We start from the raw sequence: 15,000 nt of genomic DNA, 5'->3' as shown, positions 1-15,000 counted from the left end.
ACTACAGGGAGACGTTTTGTAGAGCTACTGATGAATTTCTACTATAGAGATAAAAAAGGACCCCAGGAGATTGAATAAAGTCCAGGGTTTTACTTTGGACTGCAGCTCAATAGTGAGAATCAATCAGTAGCATTCTTTGATTCCATCCTCTTTATCCTTCAAAATGATTTTCCTCAAAGTTGGATCGCTGAGTTTGAGTTTTTTTCGGTATTAGTTTTTTTTCAAGGAGGTGATCTGTGGGCTCTTTGGTGGGTTAATAGAGGTAAGCACAGCCAGAAAAGAAAGAAGCACTCTACCAGATTGAATACAGCTCAGTAATTTCCTTTGGACTGCAGCTGAATAGTGAGAAAAAATCACTAGCCTTCCGAATGGTCTAAGTGTAGAAGTGGCCTTATTTGCTTCTGATCATCTTTATCCTTTCCAACATTTTTCTTTGCTTCAGTTGCATTGAGGCATTTGGTTTTATTTATTTCAGGGAGGGTATCTGTGAGCTGTTTGGTGGGGTGATGCAGGTAAGCACAGCCAGAAACGAAAAGTTACCAGTCATCGCCCAACGTGGGGCTCGAACCCACGACCCTGCGATTAAGCGTCTCATGCTCTACCGACTGAGCTAGCTGGGCAACTACTTGACTGGAGAGCTTGCTCCGCCAGAGTGGGACATGGTATCTGTGGGCAGGAGGCCGTGGTGAGGCCTGGGTGCCAGCAGCAGCAGCAGCAGTCGGTTGCCAAAAACTAAATGTCATGGCAGAGCATTGGTGGTTCAGTGGTAGAATTCTCGCCTGCCACACGGGAGGCCCGGGTTCGATTCCCGGCCAATGCAGCGCTGTTCTTTTAGTCCTTCAGCTCCCATTCCAAACCATGTCTTAGTCTTTATTTAAGGCTAGGACTACAGGGAGACGTTTTGTAGAGCTACTGATGAATTTCTACTATGTGGGGCTCGAACCCACGACCCTGAGATTAAGAGTCTCATGCTCTACCGACTGAGCTAGCCGGGCAACTGCTTGACTGGAGAGCTTGCTCCGCAAGAGTGGGACATGGTATCTGTGGGCAGGAGGCCGTGGTGAGGCCTGGGTTCCAGCAGCAGCAGCAGCAGCAGTCGGTTGCCAAAAACTAAATGTCATGGCAGAGCATTGGTGGTTCAGTGGTAGAATTCTTCCCTGCCACGCGGGAGGCCCGGGTTCGATTCCCGGCCAATGCAGCGCTGTTATTTTAGTCCTTCAGCTCCCATTCCAAACCATGTCTTAGTCTTTATTTAAGGCTAGGACTACAGGGAGACGTTTTGTAGAGCTACTGATGAATTTCTACTATAGAGATAAAAAAGGACCCCAGGAGATTGAATAAAGTCCAGGGTTTTACTTTGGACTGCAGCTGAATAGTGAGAATCAATCAGTAGCATTCTTTGATTCCATCCTCTTTATCCTTCAAAATGATTTTCCTCAAAGTTGGATCGCTGAGTTTGAGTTTTTTTCGGTATTAGTTTTTTTTCAAGGAGGTAATCTGTGGGCTCTTTGGTGGGTTAATAGAGGTAAGCACAGCCAGAAAAGAAAGAAGCACTCTACCAGATTGAATACAGCTCAGTAATTTCCTTTGGACTGCAGCTGAATAGTGAGAAAAAATCAGTAGCCTTCCAAATGGTCTAAGTGTAGAAGTGGCCTTATTTGCTTCTGATCATCTTTATCCTTTCCAACATTTTTCTTTGCTTCAGTTGCATTGAGGCATTTGGTTTTATTTATTTCAGGGAGGGTATCTGTGAGCTGTTTGGTGGGGTGATGCAGGTAAGCACAGCCAGAAACGAAAAGTTACCAGTCATCACCCAACGTGGGGCTCGAACCCACGACCCTGAGATTAAGAGTCTCATGCTCTACCGACTGAGCTAGCCGGGCAACTGCTTGACTGGAGAGCTTGCTCCGCCAGAGTGGGACATGGTATCTGTGGGCAGGAGGCCGTGGTGAGGCCTGGGTGCCAGCAGCAGCAGCAGCAGCAACAGCAGCTGCAGCAGCAGCAGCAGTCGGTTGCCAAAAACTAAATGTCATGGCAGAGCATTGGTGGTTCAGTGGTAGAATTCTCGCCTGCCACGCGGGAGGCCGGGGTTCGATTCCCAGCCAATGCAGCGCTGTTCTTTTAGTCCTTCAGCTCCCATTCCAAACCATGTCTTAGTCTTTATTTAAGGCTAGGACTACAGGGAGACGTTTTGTAGAGCTACTGATGAATTTCTACTATAGAGATAAAAAAGGACCCCAGGAGATTGAATAAAGTCCAGGGTTTTACTTTGGACTGCAGCTCAATAGTGAGAATCAATCAGTAGCATTCTTTGATTCCATCCTCTTTATCCTTCAAAATGATTTTCCTCAAAGTTGGATCGCTGAGTTTGAGTTTTTTTCGGTATTAGTTTTTTTTCAAGGAGGTGATCTGTGGGCTCTTTGGTGGGTTAATAGAGGTAAGCACAGCCAGAAAAGAAAGAAGCACTCTACCAGATTGAATACAGCTCAGTAATTTCCTTTGGACTGCAGCTGAATAGTGAGAAAAAATCACTAGCCTTCCGAATGGTCTAAGTGTAGAAGTGGCCTTATTTGCTTCTGATCATCTTTATCCTTTCCAACATTTTTCTTTGCTTCAGTTGCATTGAGGCATTTGGTTTTATTTATTTCAGGGAGGGTATCTGTGAGCTGTTTGGTGGGGTGATGCAGGTAAGCACAGCCAGAAACGAAAAGTTACCAGTCATCGCCCAACGTGGGGCTCGAACCCACGACCCTGCGATTAAGCGTCTCATGCTCTACCGACTGAGCTAGCTGGGCAACTACTTGACTGGAGAGCTTGCTCCGCCAGAGTGGGACATGGTATCTGTGGGCAGGAGGCCGTGGTGAGGCCTGGGTGCCAGCAGCAGCAGCAGCAGTCGGTTGCCAAAAACTAAATGTCATGGCAGAGCATTGGTGGTTCAGTGGTAGAATTCTCGCCTGCCACACGGGAGGCCCGGGTTCGATTCCCGGCCAATGCAGCGCTGTTCTTTTAGTCCTTCAGCTCCCATTCCAAACCATGTCTTAGTCTTTATTTAAGGCTAGGACTACAGGGAGACGTTTTGTAGAGCTACTGATGAATTTCTACTATGTGGGGCTCGAACCCACGACCCTGAGATTAAGAGTCTCATGCTCTACCGACTGAGCTAGCCGGGCAACTGCTTGACTGGAGAGCTTGCTCCGCAAGAGTGGGACATGGTATCTGTGGGCAGGAGGCCGTGGTGAGGCCTGGGTTCCAGCAGCAGCAGCAGCAGCAGTCGGTTGCCAAAAACTAAATGTCATGGCAGAGCATTGGTGGTTCAGTGGTAGAATTCTTGCCTGCCACGCGGGAGGCCCGGGTTCGATTCCCGGCCAATGCAGCGCTGTTATTTTAGTCCTTCAGCTCCCATTCCAAACCATGTCTTAGTCTTTATTTAAGGCTAGGACTACAGGGAGACGTTTTGTAGAGCTACTGATGAATTTCTACTATAGAGATAAAAAAGGACCCCAGGAGATTGAATAAAGTCCAGGGTTTTACTTTGGACTGCAGCTGAATAGTGAGAATCAATCAGTAGCATTCTTTGATTCCATCCTCTTTATCCTTCAAAATGATTTTCCTCAAAGTTGGATCGCTGAGTTTGAGTTTTTTTCGGTATTAGTTTTTTTTCAAGGAGGTAATCTGTGGGCTCTTTGGTGGGTTAATAGAGGTAAGCACAGCCAGAAAAGAAAGAAGCACTCTACCAGATTGAATCCAGCTCAGTAATTTCCTTTGGACTGCAGCTGAATAGTGAGAAAAAATCAGTAGCCTTCCAAATGGTCTAAGTGTAGAAATGGCCTTATTTGCTTCTGATCATCTTTATCCTTTCCAACATTTTTCTTTGCTTCAGTTGCATTGAGGCATTTGGTTTTATTTATTTCAGGGAGGGTATCTGTGAGCTGTTTGGTGGGGTGATGCAGGTAAGCACAGCCAGAAACGAAAAGTTACCAGTCATCACCCAACGTGGGGCTCGAACCCACGACCCTGAGATTAAGAGTCTCATGCTCTACCGACTGAGCTAGCCGGGCAACTGCTTGACTGGAGAGCTTGCTCCGCCAGAGTGGGACATGGTATCTGTGGGCAGGAGGCCGTGGTGAGGCCTGGGTGCCAGCAGCAGCAGCAGCAGCAACAGCAGCTGCAGCAGCAGCAGCAGTCGGTTGCCAAAAACTAAATGTCATGGCAGAGCATTGGTGGTTCAGTGGTAGAATTCTCGCCTGCCATGCGGGAGGCCCGGGTTCGATTCCTGGCCAATGCAGCGCTGTTCTTTTAGTCCTTCAGCTCCCATTCCAAACCATGTCTTAGTCTTTATTTAAGGCTAGGACTACAGGGAGACGTTTTGTAGAGCTACTGATGAATTTCTACTATAGAGATAAAAAAGGACCCCAGGAGATTGAATAAAGTCCAGGGTTTTACTTTGGACTGCAGCTCAATAGTGAGAATCAATCAGTAGCATTCTTTGATTCCATCCTCTTTATCCTTCAAAATGATTTTCCTCAAAGTTGGATCGCTGAGTTTGAGTTTTTTTCGGTATTAGTTTTTTTTCAAGGAGGTAATCTGTGGGCTCTTTGGTGGGTTAATAGAGGTAAGCACAGCCAGAAAAGAAAGAAGCACTCTACCAGATTGAATACAGCTCAGTAATTTCCTTTGGACTGCAGCTGAATAGTGAGAAAAAATCACTAGCCTTCCGAATGGTCTAAGTGTAGAAGTGGCCTTATTTGCTTCTGATCATCTTTATCCTTTCCAACATTTTTCTTTGCTTCAGTTGCATTGAGGCATTTGGTTTTATTTATTTCAGGGAGGGTATCTGTGAGCTGTTTGGTGGGGTGATGCAGGTAAGCACAGCCAGAAACGAAAAGTTACCAGTCATCGCCCAACGTGGGGCTCGAACCCACGACCCTGAGATTAAGAGTCTCATGCTCTACCGACTGAGCTAGCCGGGCGACTGCTTGACTGGAGAGCTTGCTCCGCCAGAGTGGGACATGGTATCTGTGGGCAGGAGGCCGTGGTGAGGCCTGGGTGCCAGCAGCAGCAGCAGCAACAGCAGTAGCAGCAGCAGTCGGTTGCCAAAAACTAAATGTCATGGCAGAGCATTGGTGGTTCAGTGGTAGAATTCTCGCCTGCCACGCGGGAGGCCCGGGTTCGATTCCCGGCCAATGCAGCGCTGTTCTTTTAGTCCTTCAGCTCCCATTCCAAACCATGTCTTAGTCTTTATTTAAGGCTAGGACTACAGGGAGACGTTTTGTAGAGCTACTGATGAATTTCTACTATAGAGATAAAAAAGGACCCCAGGAGATTGAATAAAGTCTAGGGTTTTACTTTGGACTGCAGCTGAATAGTGAGAATCAATCAGTAGCATTCTTTGATTCCATCCTCTTTATCCTTCAAAATGATTTTCCTCAAAGTTGGATCGCTGAGTTTGAGTTTTTTCCGGTATTAGTTTTTTTTCAAGGAGGTAATCTGTGGGCTCTTTGGTGGGTTAATAGAGGTAAGCACAGCCAGAAAAGAAAGAAGCACTCTACCAGATTGAATACAGCTCAGTAATTTCCTTTGGACTGCAGCTGAATAGTGAGAAAAAATCACTAGCCTTCCGAATGGTCTAAGTGTAGAAGTGGCCTTACTTGCTTCTGATCATCTTTATCCTTTCCAACATTTTTCTTTGCTTCAGTTGCATTGAGGCATTTGGTTTTATTTATTTCAGGGAGGGTATCTGTGAGCTGTTTGGTGGGGTGATGCAGGTAAGCACAGCCAGAAACGAAAAGTTACCAGTCATCGCCCAATGTGGGGCTCGAACCCACGACCCTGAGATTAAGAGTCTCATGCTTTACCGACTGAGCTAGCCGGGCAACTGCTTGACTGGAGAGCTTGCTCCGCCAGAGTGGGACATGGTATCTGTGGGCAGGAGGCCATGGTGAGGCCTGGGTGCCAGCAGCAGCAGCAGCAACAGCAGTAGCAGCAGCAGTCGGTTGCCAAAAACTAAATGTCATGGCAGAGCATTGGTGGTTCAGTGGTAGAATTCTCGCCTGCCACGCGGGAGGCCCGGGTTCGATTCCCGGCCAATGCAGTGCTGTTCTTTTAGTCCTTCAGCTCCCATTCCAAACCATGTCTTAGTCTTTATTAAAGGCTAGGACTACAGGGAGACGTTTTGTAGAGCTACTGATGAATTTCTACTATAGAGATAAAAAAGGACCCCAGGAGATTGAATAAAGTCTAGGGTTTTACTTTGGACTGCAGCTGAATAGTGAGAATCAATCAGTAGCATTCTTTGATTCCATCCTCTTTATCCTTCAAAATGATTTTCCTCAAAGTTGGATCGCTGAGTTTGAGTTTTTTCCGGTATTAGTTTTTTTTCAAGGAGGTAATCTGTGGGCTCTTTGGTGGGTTAATAGAGGTAAGCACAGCCAGAAAAGAAAGAAGCACTCTACCAGATTGAATACAGCTCAGTAATTTCCTTTGGACTGCAGCTGAATAGTGAGAAAAAATCACTAGCCTTCCGAATGGTCTAAGTGTAGAAGTGGCCTTACTTGCTTCTGATCATCTTTATCCTTTCCAACATTTTTCTTTGCTTCAGTTGCATTGAGGCATTTGGTTTTATTTATTTCAGGGAGGGTATCTTTGAGCTGTTTGGTGGGGGTATGCAGGTAAGCACAGCCAGAAACGAAAAGTTACCAGTCATCGCCCAATGTGGGGCTCGAACCCACGACGCTGAGATTAAGAGTCTCATGCTCTACCGACTGAGCTAGCCGGGCAACTGCTTGACTGGAGAGCTTGCTCCGCAAGAGTGGGACATGGTATCTGTGGGCAGGAGGCCGTGGTGAGGCCTGGGTTCCAGCAGCAGCAGCAGCAGTCGGTTGCCAAAAACTAAATGTCATGGCAGAGCATTGGTGGTTCAGTGGTAGAATTCTTGCCTGCCACGCGGGAGGCCCGGGTTCGATTCCCGGCCAATGCAGCGCTGTTATTTTAGTCCTTCAGCTCCCATTCCAAACCATGTCTTAGTCTTTATTTAAGGCTAGGACTACAGGGAGACGTTTTGTAGAGCTACTGATGAATTTCTACTATAGAGATAAAAAAGGACCCCAGGAGATTGAATAAAGTCCAGGGTTTTACTTTGGACTGCAGCTGAATAGTGAGAATCAATCAGTAGCATTCTTTGATTCCATCCTCTTTATCCTTCAAAATGATTTTCCTCAAAGTTGGATCGCTGAGTTTGAGTTTTTTTCGGTATTAGTTTTTTTTCAAGGAGGTAATCTGTGGGCTCTTTGGTGGGTTAATAGAGGTAAGCACAGCCAGAAAAGAAAGAAGCACTCTACCAGATTGAATACAGCTCAGTAATTTCCTTTGGACTGCAGCTGAATAGTGAGAAAAAATCAGTAGCCTTCCAAATGGTCTAAGTGTAGAAGTGGCCTTATTTGCTTCTGATCATCTTTATCCTTTCCAACATTTTTCTTTGCTTCAGTTGCATTGAGGCATTTGGTTTTATTTATTTCAGGGAGGGTATCTGTGAGCTGTTTGGTGGGGTGATGCAGGTAAGCACAGCCAGAAACGAAAAGTTACCAGTCATCACCCAACGTGGGGCTCGAACCCACGACCCTGAGATTAAGAGTCTCATGCTCTACCGACTGAGCTAGCCGGGCAACTGCTTGACTGGAGAGCTTGCTCCGCCAGAGTGGGACATGGTATCTGTGGGCAGGAGGCCGTGGTGAGGCCTGGGTGCCAGCAGCAGCAGCAGCAGCAACAGCAGCTGCAGCAGCAGCAGCAGTCGGTTGCCAAAAACTAAATGTCATGGCAGAGCATTGGTGGTTCAGTGGTAGAATTCTCGCCTGCCACGCGGGAGGCCCGGGTTCGATTCCCGGCCAATGCAGCGCTGTTCTTTTAGTCCTTCAGCTCCCATTCCAAACCATGTCTTAGTCTTTATTTAAGGCTAGGACTACAGGGAGACGTTTTGTAGAGCTACTGATGAATTTCTACTATAGAGATAAAAAAGGACCCCAGGAGATTGAATAAAGTCCAGGGTTTTACTTTGGACTGCAGCTGAATAGTGAGAATCAATCAGTAGCATTCTTTGATTCCATCCTCTTTATCCTTCAAAATGATTTTCCTCAAAGTTGGATCGCTGAGTTTGATTTTTTTCGGTATTAGTTTTTTTTCAAGGAGGTAATCTGTGGGCTCTTTGGTGGGTTAATAGAGGTAAGCACAGCCAGAAAAGAAAGAAGCACTCTACCAGATTGAATACAGCTCAGTAATTTCCTTTGGACTGCAGCTGAATAGTGAGAAAAAGATCAGTAGCCTTACGAATGGTCTAAGTGTAGAAGAGGCCTTATTTGCTTCTGATCATCTTTATCCTTTCCAACATTTTTCTTTGCTTCAGTTGCATTGAGGCATTTGGTTTTATTTATTTCAGGGAGGGTATCTGTAAGCTGTTTGGTGGGGTGATGCAGGTAAGCACAGCCAGAAACAAAAAGTTACCAGTTATCGCCCAACGTGGGGCTCGAACCCACAACCCTGAGATTAAGAGCCTCATGCTCTACCGACTGAGCTATCCGGGCAACTGCTTGACTGGAGAGCTTGCTCCGCCAGAGTGGGACATGGTATCTGTGGGCAGGAGGCCGTGGTGAGGCCTGGGTGCCAGCAGCAGCAGCAACAGCAGTCGGTTGCCAAAAACTAAATGTCATGGCAGAGCATTGGTGGTTCAGTGGTAGAATTCTCGCCTGCCACGCGGGAGGCCCGGGTTCGATTCCCGGCCAATGCAGCGCTGTTATTTTAGTCCTTCAGCTCCCATTCCAAACCATGTCTTAGTCTTTATTTAAGGCTAGGACTACAGGGAGACGTTTTGTAGAGCTACTGATGAATTTCTACTATAGAGATAAAAAAGGACCACAGGAGATTGAATAAAGTCCAGGGTTTTACTTTGGACTGCAGCTCAATAGTGAGAATCAATCAGTAGCATTCTTTGATTCCATCCTCTTTATCCTTCAAAATGATTTTCCTCAAAGTTGGATCGCTGAGTTTGAGTTTTTTTCGGTATTAGTTTTTTTTCAAGGAGGTAATCTGTGGGCTCTTTGGTGGGTTAATAGAGGTAAGCACAGCCAGAAAAGAAAGAAGCACTCTACTAGATTGAATACAGCTCAGTAATTTCCTTTGGACTGCAGCTGAATAGTGAGAAAAAATCACTAGCCTTCCGAATGGTCTAAGTGTAGAAGTGGCCTTATTTGCTTCTGATCATCTTTATCCTTTCAAACATTTTTCTTTGCTTCAGTTGCATTGAGGCATTTGGTTTTATTTATTTCAGGGAGGGTATCTGTGAGCTGTTTGGTGGGGTGATGCAGGTAAGCACAGCCAGAAACGAAAAGATACCAGTCATCGCCCAACATGGGGCTCGAACCCACGACCCTGAGATTAAGAGTCTCATGCTCTACCGACTGAGCTAGCCGGGCAACTACTTGACTGGAGAGCTTACTCCGCCAAAGTGGGACATGGTATCTGTGAGCAGGAGGCCGTGGTGAGGCCTGGGTGCCAGCAGCAGCAGCAGCAGCAACAGCAGCAGCAGCAGCAGTCGGTTGCCAAAAACTTAATGTTGTGGCAGAGCATTGGTGGTTCAGTGGTAGAATTCTCGCCTGCCACGCGGGAGGCCCGGGTTCGATTCCCGGCCAATGCAGCGCTGTTCTTTTAGTCCTTCAGCTCCCATTCCAAACCATGTCTTAGTCTTTATTTAAGGCTAGGACTACAGGGAGACGTTTTGTAGAGCTACTGATGAATTTCTACTATAGAGATAAAAAAGGACCCCAGGAGATTGAATAAAGTCCAGGGTTTTACTTTGGACTGCAGCTGAATAGTGAGAATCAATCAGTAGCATTCTTTGATTCCATCCTCTTTATCCTTCAAAATGATTTTCCTCAAAGTTGGATCGCTGAGTTTGATTTTTTTCGGTATTAGTTTTTTTTCAAGGAGGTAATCTGTGGGCTCTTTGGTGGGTTAATAGAGGTAAGCACAGCCAGAAAAGAAAGAAGCACTCTACCAGATTGAATACAGCTCAGTAATTTCCTTTGGACTGCAGCTGAATAGTGAGAAAAAGATCAGTAGCCTTACGAATGGTCTAAGTGTAGAAGAGGCCTTATTTGCTTCTGATCATCTTTATCCTTTCCAACATTTTTCTTTGCTTCAGTTGCATTGAGGCATTTGGTTTTATTTATTTCAGGGAGGGTATCTGTAAGCTGTTTGGTGGGGTGATGCAGGTAAGCACAGCCTGAAACAAAAGTTACCAGTTATCGCCCAACGTGGGGCTCGAACCCACAACCCTGAGATTAAGAGCCTCATGCTCTACCGACTGAGCTATCCGGGCAACTGCTTGACTGGAGAGCTTGCTCCGCCAGAGTGGGACATGGTATCTGTGGGCAGGAGGCCGTGGTGAGGCCTGGGTGCCAGCAGCAGCAGCAACAGCAGTCGGTTGCCAAAAACTAAATGTCATGGCAGAGCATTGGTGGTTCAGTGGTAGAATTCTCGCCTGCCACGCGGGAGGCCCGGGTTCGATTCCCGGCCAATGCAGCGCTGTTCTTTTAGTCCTTCAGCTTCCATTCCAAACCATGTCTTAGTCTTTATTTAAGGCTAGGACTACAGGGAGACGTTTTGTAGAGCTACTGATGAATTTCTACTATAGAGATAAAAAAGGACCCCAGGAGATTGAATAAAGTCCAGGGTTTTACTTTGGACTGCAGCTGAATAGTGAGAATCAATCAGTAGCATTCTTTGATTCCATCCTCTTTATCCTTCAAAATGATTTTCCTCAAAGTTGGATCGCTGAGTTTGAGTTTTTTTCGGTATTAGTTTTTTTTCAAGGAGGTAATCTGTGGGCTCTTTGGTGGGTTAATAGAGGTAAGCACAGCCAGAAAAGAAAGAAGCACTCTACTAGATTGAATACAGCTCAGTAATTTCCTTTGGACTGCAGCTGAATAGTGAGAAAAAATCACTAGCCTTCCGAATGGTCTAAGTGTAGAAGTGGCCTTATTTGCTTCTGATCATCTTTATCCTTTCCAACATTTTTCTTTGCTTCAGTTGCATTGAGGCATTTGGTTTTATTTATTTCAGGGAGGGTATCTGTGAGCTGTTTGGTGGGGTGATGCAGGTAAGCACAGCCAGAAACGAAAAGATACCAGTCATCGCCCAACATGGGGCTCGAACCCACGACCCTGAGATTAAGAGTCTCATGCTCTACCGACTGAGCTAGCCGGGCAACTACTTGACTGGAGAGCTTGCTCCGCCAAAGTGGGACATGGTATCTGTGAGCAGGAGGCCGTGGTGAGGCCTGGGTGCCAGCAGCAGCAGCAGCAGTCCGTTGCCAAAAACAAAATGTCATGGCAGAGCATTGGTGGTTCAGTGGTAGAATTCTCGCCTGCCACGTGGGAGGCCCGGGTTCGATTCCCGGCCAATGCAGCGCTGTTCTTTTAGTCCTTCAGCTTCCATTCCAAACCATGTCTTAGTCTTTATTTAAGGCTAGGACTACAGGGAGACGTTTTGTAGAGCTACTGATGAATTTCTACTATAGAGATAAAAAAGGACCCCAGGAGATTGAATAAAGTCCAGGGTTTTACTTTGGACTGCAGCTGAATAGTGAGAATCAATCAGTAGCATTCTTTGATTCCATCCTCTTTATCCTTCAAAATGATTTTCCTTAAAGTTGGATCGCTGAGTTTGAGTTTTTTTCGGTATTAGTTTTTTTTCAAGGAGGTAATCTGTGGGCTCTTTGGTGGGTTAATAGAGGTAAGCACAGCCAGAAAAGAAAGAAGCACTCTACCAGATTGAATACAGCTCAGTAATTTCCTTTGGACTGCAGCTGAATAGTGAGAAAAAATCAGTAGCCTTCCGAATAGTCTAAGTGTAGAAGTGGCCTTATTTGCTTCTGATCATCTTTATCCTTTCCAACATTTTTCTTTGCTTCAGTTGCATTGAGGCATTTGGTTTTATTTATTTCAGGGAGGGTATCTGTGAGCTGTTTGGTGGGGTGATGCAGGTAAGCACAGCCAGAAACGAAAAGTTACCAGTCATCGCCCAACGTGGGGTTCGAACCCACGACCCTGAGATTAAGAGTCTCATGCTCTACCGACTGAGCTAGCCGGGCAACTACTTGACTGGAGAGCTTGCTCCGCCAAAGTGGGACATGGTATCTGTGGGCAGGAGGCCGTGGTGAGGCCTGGGTGCCAGCAGCAGCAGCAGCAGCAACAGCAGCAGCAGCAGCAGCAGCAGTCGGTTGCCAAAAACTTAATGTTGTGGCAGAGCATTGGTGGTTCAGTGGTAGAATTCTCGCCTGCCACGCGGGAGGCCTGGGTTCGATTCCCGGCCAATGCATCGCTGTTCTTTTAGTCCTTCAGCTCCCATTCCAAACCATGTCTTAGTCTTTATTTAAGGCTAGGACTACAGGGAGACGTTTTGTAGAGCTACTGATGAATTTCTACTATAGAGATAAAAAAGGACCCCAGGAGATTGAATAAAGTCTAGGGTTTTACTTTGGACTGCAGCTGAATAGTGAGAATCAATCAGAAGCATTCTTTGATTCCATCCTCTTTATCCTTCAAAATGATTTTCCTCAAAGTTGGATCGCTGAGTTTGAGTTTTTTTCGGTATTAGTTTTTTTTCAAGGAGGTAATCTGTGGGCTCTTTGGTGGGTTAATAGAGGTAAGCACAGCCAGAAAAGAAAGAAGCACTCTACCAGATTGAATACAGCTCAGTAATTTCCTTTGGACTGCAGCTGAATAGTGAGAAAAAATCACTAGCCTTCCGAATGGTCTAAGTGTAGAAGTGGCCTTATTTGCTTCTGATCATCTTTATCCTTTCCAACATTTTTCTTTGCTTTAGTTGCATTGAGGCATTTGGTTTTATTTATTTCAGGGAGGGTATCTGTGAGCTGTTTGGTGGGGTGATGCAGGTAAGCACAGCCAGAAACGAAAAGTTACCAGTCATCGCCCAACTTGGGGCTCGAACCCACGACCCTGAGATTAAGAGTCTCATGCTCTACCGACTGAGCTAGCCGGGCAACTGCTTGACTGGAGAGCTTGCTCCGCCAGAGTGGGACATGGTATCTGTGGGCAGGAGGCCGTGGTGAGGCCTGGGTGCCAGCAGCAGCAGCAGCAGCAACAGCAGCAGCAGCAGCAGTCGGTTGCCAAAAACTAAATGTCATGGCAGAGCATTGGTGGTTCAGTGGTAGAATTCTCGCCTGCCACGCGGGAGGCCTGGGTTCGATTCCCGGCCAATGCAGCGCTGTTCTTTTAGTCCTTCAGCTCCCATTCCAAACCATGTCTTAGTCTTTATTTAAGGCTAGGACTACAGGGAGACGTTTTGTAGAGCTACTGATGAATTTCTACTATAGAGATAAAAAAGAACCCCAGGAGATTGAATAAAGTCCAGGGTTTTACTTTGGACTGCAGCTGAATAGTGAGAATCAATCAGTAGCATTCTTTGATTCCATCCTCTTTATCTTTCAAAATGATTTTCCTCAAAGTTGGATCGCTGAGTTTGAGTTTTTTTCGGTATTAGTTTTTTTTCAAGGAGGTAATCTGTGGGCTCTTTGGTGGGTTAATAGAGGTAAGCACAGCCAGAAAAGAAAGAAGCACTCTACCAGATTGAATACAGCTCAGTAATTTCCTTTGGACTGCAGCTTTATAGTGAGAAAAAATCACTAGCCTTCCGAATGGTCTAAGTGTAGAAGTGGCCTTACTTGCTTCTGTGAGCTGTTTGGTGGGGTGATGCAGGTAAGCACAGGGAGGGTATCTGTGAGCTGTTTGGTGGGGTGATGCAGGTAAGCACAGCCAGAAACGAAAAGTTACCAGTCATCGCCCAACGTGGGGCTCGAACCCACGACCCTGAGATTAAGAGTCTCATGCTCTACCGACTGAGCTAGCCGGGCAACTACTTGACTGGAGAGCTTGCTCCGCCAAAGTGGGACATGGTATCTGTGGGCAGGAGGCCGTGGTGAGGCCTGGGTGCCAGCAGCAGCCAGAAAAGAAAGAAGCACTCTACCAGATTGAATACAGCTCAGTAATTTCCTTTGGACTGCAGCTGAATAGTGAGAAAAAATCAGTAGCCTTCCAAATGGTCTAAGTGTAGAAGTGGCCTTATTTGCTTCTGATCATCTTTATCCTTTCCAACATTTTTCTTTGCTTCAGTTGCATTGAGGCATTTGGTTTTATTTATTTCAGGGAGGGTATCTGTGAGCTGTTTGGTGGGGTGATGCAGGTAAGCACAGCCAGAAACGAAAAGTTACCAGTCATCACCCAACATGGGGCTCGAACCCACGACCCTGAAATTAAGAGTCTCATGCTCTACCGACTGAGCTAGCCGGGCAACTGCTTGACTGGAGAGCTTGCTCCGCAAGAGTGGGACATGGTATCTGTGGGCAGGAGGCCGTGGTGAGGCCTGGGTGCCAGCAGCAGCAGCAGCAGCAGCAGTCGGTTGCCAAAAACTAAATGTCATGGCAAAGCATTGGTGGTTTAGTGGTAGAATTCTTGCCTGCCACGCGGGAGGCCCGGGTTCGATTCCCGGCCAATGCAGCGCTGTTATTTTAGCCCTTCAGCTCCCATTCCAAACCATGTCTTAGTCTTTATTTAAGGCTAGGACTACAGGGAGACGTTTTGTAGAGCTACTGATGAATTTCTACTATAGAGATAAAAAACTACCCCAGGAGATTGAATAGAGTCTAGGGTTTTACTTTGGACTGCAGCTGAATAGTGAGAATCAATCAGTAGCATTCTTTGATTCCATCCTCTTTATCCTTCAAAATGATTTTCCTCAAAGTTGGATCGCTGAGTTTGAGTTTTTTTCGGTATTAGTTTTTTTTCAAGGAGGTAATCTGTGGGCTCTTTGGTGGGTTAATAGAGGTAAGCACAGTCAGAAAAGAAAGAAGCACTCTACCAGATTGAATACAGCTCAGTTAATTTCCTTTGGACTGCAGCTGAATAGTGAGAAAAAATCACTAGCCTTCCGAAT

The 15,000-nt window shown here is 46.2% G+C and overlaps 23 non-coding genes across 23 annotated transcripts; 15 read left to right on the top strand and 8 right to left on the bottom strand.

Annotated features, from left to right (window-relative positions):
* Window positions 1–749: 749 nt before the first annotated feature.
* On the top strand, window positions 750–820 carry TRNAG-GCC (transfer RNA glycine (anticodon GCC)). The gene has a single exon. It is a non-coding gene; the product is annotated as a tRNA-Gly (tRNA).
* A 990-nt stretch (window positions 821–1,810) lies between these two features.
* Window positions 1,811–1,883, bottom strand: TRNAK-CUU (transfer RNA lysine (anticodon CUU)). Its single transcript has one exon. It is a non-coding gene; the product is annotated as a tRNA-Lys (tRNA).
* Window positions 1,884–2,924: 1,041 nt separating this feature from the next.
* TRNAG-GCC (transfer RNA glycine (anticodon GCC)) lies at window positions 2,925–2,995 on the top strand. Its single transcript has one exon. It is a non-coding gene; the product is annotated as a tRNA-Gly (tRNA).
* Window positions 2,996–3,302: 307 nt separating this feature from the next.
* On the top strand, window positions 3,303–3,373 carry TRNAG-GCC (transfer RNA glycine (anticodon GCC)). Its single transcript has one exon. It is a non-coding gene; the product is annotated as a tRNA-Gly (tRNA).
* Window positions 3,374–3,985: 612 nt separating this feature from the next.
* On the bottom strand, window positions 3,986–4,058 carry TRNAK-CUU (transfer RNA lysine (anticodon CUU)). The gene has a single exon. It is a non-coding gene; the product is annotated as a tRNA-Lys (tRNA).
* A 156-nt stretch (window positions 4,059–4,214) lies between these two features.
* On the top strand, window positions 4,215–4,285 carry TRNAG-GCC (transfer RNA glycine (anticodon GCC)). The gene has a single exon. It is a non-coding gene; the product is annotated as a tRNA-Gly (tRNA).
* Window positions 4,286–4,897: 612 nt separating this feature from the next.
* TRNAK-CUU (transfer RNA lysine (anticodon CUU)) lies at window positions 4,898–4,970 on the bottom strand. Its single transcript has one exon. It is a non-coding gene; the product is annotated as a tRNA-Lys (tRNA).
* A 147-nt stretch (window positions 4,971–5,117) lies between these two features.
* Window positions 5,118–5,188, top strand: TRNAG-GCC (transfer RNA glycine (anticodon GCC)). Its single transcript has one exon. It is a non-coding gene; the product is annotated as a tRNA-Gly (tRNA).
* Window positions 5,189–6,020: 832 nt separating this feature from the next.
* On the top strand, window positions 6,021–6,091 carry TRNAG-GCC (transfer RNA glycine (anticodon GCC)). Its single transcript has one exon. It is a non-coding gene; the product is annotated as a tRNA-Gly (tRNA).
* Window positions 6,092–6,905: 814 nt separating this feature from the next.
* TRNAG-GCC (transfer RNA glycine (anticodon GCC)) lies at window positions 6,906–6,976 on the top strand. Its single transcript has one exon. It is a non-coding gene; the product is annotated as a tRNA-Gly (tRNA).
* A 612-nt stretch (window positions 6,977–7,588) lies between these two features.
* TRNAK-CUU (transfer RNA lysine (anticodon CUU)) lies at window positions 7,589–7,661 on the bottom strand. The gene has a single exon. It is a non-coding gene; the product is annotated as a tRNA-Lys (tRNA).
* Window positions 7,662–7,817: 156 nt separating this feature from the next.
* On the top strand, window positions 7,818–7,888 carry TRNAG-GCC (transfer RNA glycine (anticodon GCC)). The gene has a single exon. It is a non-coding gene; the product is annotated as a tRNA-Gly (tRNA).
* An 817-nt stretch (window positions 7,889–8,705) lies between these two features.
* Window positions 8,706–8,776, top strand: TRNAG-GCC (transfer RNA glycine (anticodon GCC)). The gene has a single exon. It is a non-coding gene; the product is annotated as a tRNA-Gly (tRNA).
* A 612-nt stretch (window positions 8,777–9,388) lies between these two features.
* On the bottom strand, window positions 9,389–9,461 carry TRNAK-CUU (transfer RNA lysine (anticodon CUU)). Its single transcript has one exon. It is a non-coding gene; the product is annotated as a tRNA-Lys (tRNA).
* Window positions 9,462–9,611: 150 nt separating this feature from the next.
* Window positions 9,612–9,682, top strand: TRNAG-GCC (transfer RNA glycine (anticodon GCC)). Its single transcript has one exon. It is a non-coding gene; the product is annotated as a tRNA-Gly (tRNA).
* An 816-nt stretch (window positions 9,683–10,498) lies between these two features.
* Window positions 10,499–10,569, top strand: TRNAG-GCC (transfer RNA glycine (anticodon GCC)). The gene has a single exon. It is a non-coding gene; the product is annotated as a tRNA-Gly (tRNA).
* A 612-nt stretch (window positions 10,570–11,181) lies between these two features.
* Window positions 11,182–11,254, bottom strand: TRNAK-CUU (transfer RNA lysine (anticodon CUU)). The gene has a single exon. It is a non-coding gene; the product is annotated as a tRNA-Lys (tRNA).
* A 129-nt stretch (window positions 11,255–11,383) lies between these two features.
* On the top strand, window positions 11,384–11,454 carry TRNAG-GCC (transfer RNA glycine (anticodon GCC)). The gene has a single exon. It is a non-coding gene; the product is annotated as a tRNA-Gly (tRNA).
* A 612-nt stretch (window positions 11,455–12,066) lies between these two features.
* TRNAK-CUU (transfer RNA lysine (anticodon CUU)) lies at window positions 12,067–12,139 on the bottom strand. The gene has a single exon. It is a non-coding gene; the product is annotated as a tRNA-Lys (tRNA).
* Window positions 12,140–12,295: 156 nt separating this feature from the next.
* On the top strand, window positions 12,296–12,366 carry TRNAG-GCC (transfer RNA glycine (anticodon GCC)). Its single transcript has one exon. It is a non-coding gene; the product is annotated as a tRNA-Gly (tRNA).
* Window positions 12,367–13,201: 835 nt separating this feature from the next.
* On the top strand, window positions 13,202–13,272 carry TRNAG-GCC (transfer RNA glycine (anticodon GCC)). The gene has a single exon. It is a non-coding gene; the product is annotated as a tRNA-Gly (tRNA).
* Window positions 13,273–13,848: 576 nt separating this feature from the next.
* On the bottom strand, window positions 13,849–13,921 carry TRNAK-CUU (transfer RNA lysine (anticodon CUU)). The gene has a single exon. It is a non-coding gene; the product is annotated as a tRNA-Lys (tRNA).
* Window positions 13,922–14,493: 572 nt separating this feature from the next.
* TRNAG-GCC (transfer RNA glycine (anticodon GCC)) lies at window positions 14,494–14,564 on the top strand. Its single transcript has one exon. It is a non-coding gene; the product is annotated as a tRNA-Gly (tRNA).
* Window positions 14,565–15,000: the final 436 nt, after the last annotated feature.

The sequence above is a fragment of the Hyla sarda genome, chromosome 1 (assembly GCF_029499605.1).
Source record: "Hyla sarda isolate aHylSar1 chromosome 1, aHylSar1.hap1, whole genome shotgun sequence".
NCBI classification, from domain to species: domain Eukaryota; kingdom Metazoa; phylum Chordata; class Amphibia; order Anura; family Hylidae; genus Hyla; species Hyla sarda.
Note: the sequence above shows the minus strand (reverse complement) of the source record. Positions and strands in the feature narration are given on the sequence as shown.